Source organism: Otolemur garnettii, unplaced genomic scaffold (assembly GCF_000181295.1).
Source record: "Otolemur garnettii isolate 467f Iridium unplaced genomic scaffold, OtoGar3 scaffold00179, whole genome shotgun sequence".
In the NCBI taxonomy this organism is placed as follows: Eukaryota; Metazoa; Chordata; class Mammalia; order Primates; family Galagidae; genus Otolemur; species Otolemur garnettii.
In genome coordinates this window covers 1600320-1603308 of record NW_003852574.1, presented here as the reverse complement: position 1 = coordinate 1603308, position 2989 = coordinate 1600320, and the positions used below count along the sequence as shown (strand labels likewise).

The 2989-nt window shown below is 46.6% G+C and overlaps 1 protein-coding gene across 1 annotated transcript in view; it reads left to right on the top strand.

Annotated features, from left to right (window-relative positions):
* USP4 (ubiquitin specific peptidase 4) overlaps positions 1 to 2989 on the top strand; it is an 83953-nt gene that overhangs the window by 7045 nt on the left and 73919 nt on the right. The window lies entirely within an intron of this gene.

Genomic DNA, 2989 nt, shown 5'->3' with positions numbered 1-2989 from the left:
GGTGTACGTGGCTGGCGCCTTAGCCGGTTGAGCTATAGGCGCCGAGCCTATTCATCTGTCTTTCCTTGGTGTTCTTGTTCTACAAGGTTGTTGAGTTTCTTTTTTTTTTTTTTAGATTTCTTTCCTTTTTTTCTTAGAAATGAAAAAGGTAGAGGTATGTCTTATTGGAAACCTGCCACGAAGAAAATTGGAAGACGTGATGGAATAGGGTGCAGTGAGAGGGATGGTGGGAACGCAAAATCACTTATGAATGCTGTGTATGGTTTTTGTTTTTGTTTTAACCTTGTCTGCCTTAAGTTGCAGATGATTTATACCATTGTGGATACTTTCCAGTTTCATTGGCTTCACTGGTCTGGAGGAGAACAGTGGCTTCCACTGTTTGGGAGTAGGTGTTGATGGACACTTGGTTGGCAGGGAAGCTCCCTTGGTGAGCTTGGTCCTCCCTTGAGGGAGTGTGTTTCAGACCATGATGGCCAGTTCTGACTCCCAGTAATGTTGCCTCTCTGCACTGGGTGTAGTAAGATCAATATTTGGCCTGCTACGTATATTCTCCTCCACCCAACAGGGGAGTGTCCAGCTGGGTTTTGACTTGGAATGTTTAAACTAAGAATGCTAAATGATTCTTGGTAAAATAAATTTAACTGCAGTGCCTCATTTATTTGCTTCAATAACTCTTTCAGGAGAAGATAATATCTGACTTTAAAGTTGTTTTATTAACAGTATAGTAAATAGGGCAGTGCCTGTGGCTTGGGTAGGGCACTGGCCCCATATACTGAGGGTGGTGGGTTCAAACCTGGCCCCAGCCAAACTGCAACAAAAAAATAGCTGGGTGTTGTGGCGAGTGCCTATAGTCCCAGCTACTCCAGAGGCTGAGGCAAGAGAATGACCTAAGCCCAGGAGTTGACGGTTGCTTGAGCTGTGTGATGCTACGGCACTCTACCGAGGGTGATAAAGTAAGACTGTCTCTATAAAAAAACAAAAGTATAGTAAATATGGGTGCCTGTAACTCAGTGGGTAGGGTGCTAGCCACATACACTGAGGCTGAGGGGTTTGAACCCAGCCTAGACTAGCTAAAATCAATAATGACAGCTGCAACAAAACAATAGCCTTGGCGTTGTGGCAAGCACCTGTAGTCTCAGCTACTTGGAAGGCTGAGGCAAGAGAATGGCTTAAGCTGTGCTGTGCCTGTGGCTCAAAGGAGTAGGGCACTGGCCCCATATGCCAGAGGTGGTGGGTTTAAACCCAGCTCTGGCCAAAAACTGCAAAAAAAAAAAAAAAGAATCACTTAAGCCCAAGAGTTGGAAGTTGCTGTGAGCTGTGATGGCATGGCACTCTGAGGGCAACATAGTGAGACTCTGTCTCAAAAAAAACAAAACAAAAAGTATAGTAAATATTCATGATCAATAGTTCTTCTTTTTTTTTTTTTTATAGAGACAGATCTTATTTTATTGCCCTCAGTAGAGTGCAGTGGCATCACACAGTTCACAGCAACCTCCAACTTGTGGGCTTAGGAGATTCTGTTGCCGCAGCCTCCTGAGTAGCTGGGACTACAGGCACCCGCCAAAACACCCAGCTATTTTTTTTTTTTGAGACAGAGCCTCAAGCTGTCCCCCTGGGTAGTGTGCTGTGGCATCACAGCTCACAGCAACTTTGAACTCCTGAGCTCAAGCGAGTCTCCTGCCTCTGCCTCTCAAGTAGGTGGGATCACAGGTGCCTGCCACAATGCCTGACTATTTTTTGGTTGCAGCCATCATTGTTTGGCAGGCCCGGGCTGGATTCGAATCCACCACCTTCGGTGTATGTGGCTGGCGCCTTAGCCACTTGAACCACAGGCGCTGAGCCCTGCCTAGCTATTTTTTGTTGCAGTTTGGCTGGGGCCGGGTTTCAACCTGCCACCCTCGGTATGTGGGGCTGGCGCCCTACTCACTGAGCCACAGGTGCTGCCGTTTTTGTTTTTTTTTGAGACAGAGTCTCACTATGTCGCCCTCAGTAGAGTGTCATGGCATCACAGCTTACGGCAACCTCCAACTCTTGGGCTTAAGCGATTCTCTTGCCTCAGCCTCCCAAGTAACTGGGACATTAGGTGCCTGCCATAATCCCTGGCAATTTTTTTTCTTTTTTTTGCAGTTTTTGGCCGGGGCGGCTTTGTACCCACCACCTCTGATATATGGGGCTGGTGCCCTTTGAGCCACCAGGCACTGCTCAACCCCTGGCTATTTTTTTGTTGTGGTTGTCATTGTTTAGCAGGCCTATGCTGGGTTTGAACCCTTCTGCATTGGTGTATGTGGCTGATGCCCTAATCATTGAGCAACGGGTGCTGAGCTCATGATCAATAATTTTTTTTTTTTTTTGATCAGCAGTTTTAATTGAGGGATTTGGAACCACTTTTGAAATTTAAATTGGTGTTTTTCTTTTATTCTCTCTTGTTCCAATTGTAGAAGAAATCTAAGTTCCTCATAAAATGTTGAGAAAAGCCTGGGCGTGGTTGCTCACACCAATTATCCCAGCAGTCTGGGAGGCTGAGGTGAGCGGTTTGCTTGAGCTCAGGAGTTCGAGACCAGCCTGAACATGGTTGAGATCCTGCCTCCAAAAAAGATACTGGGCGTTATAGCGGGCACCTGTAGTCCTAGCTACTCGGAAGGCAGAGGCAAGAGACTGACTGAATCCAGTAGTTTGAGGTATGATGCCACTGTGCTCTACCAAGGACAACAAAATGAGACTCTGTCTCAAAAAAAAAAAAACAAAAACAAAAACAAAAAGCCAACCATTTCTCAGGGTAAAAGAAGTGAGTTGGGCGGTACCTATGGCTCAGTGAGTAGGGCACCGGCCCCATATACTGAGGGTGGCAGGTTTAAACCCTGCCCTGGCCAAACTGCAACAAAAATATAGCCAGGTGTTGTGGTGGGTGCCTGTACTCCCAGGTACTCAGGAGGCTGAGGCAAGAGAATTGCCTAAGCCCAAGAACTGGAGGTTGTTGTGGGGTGTGATG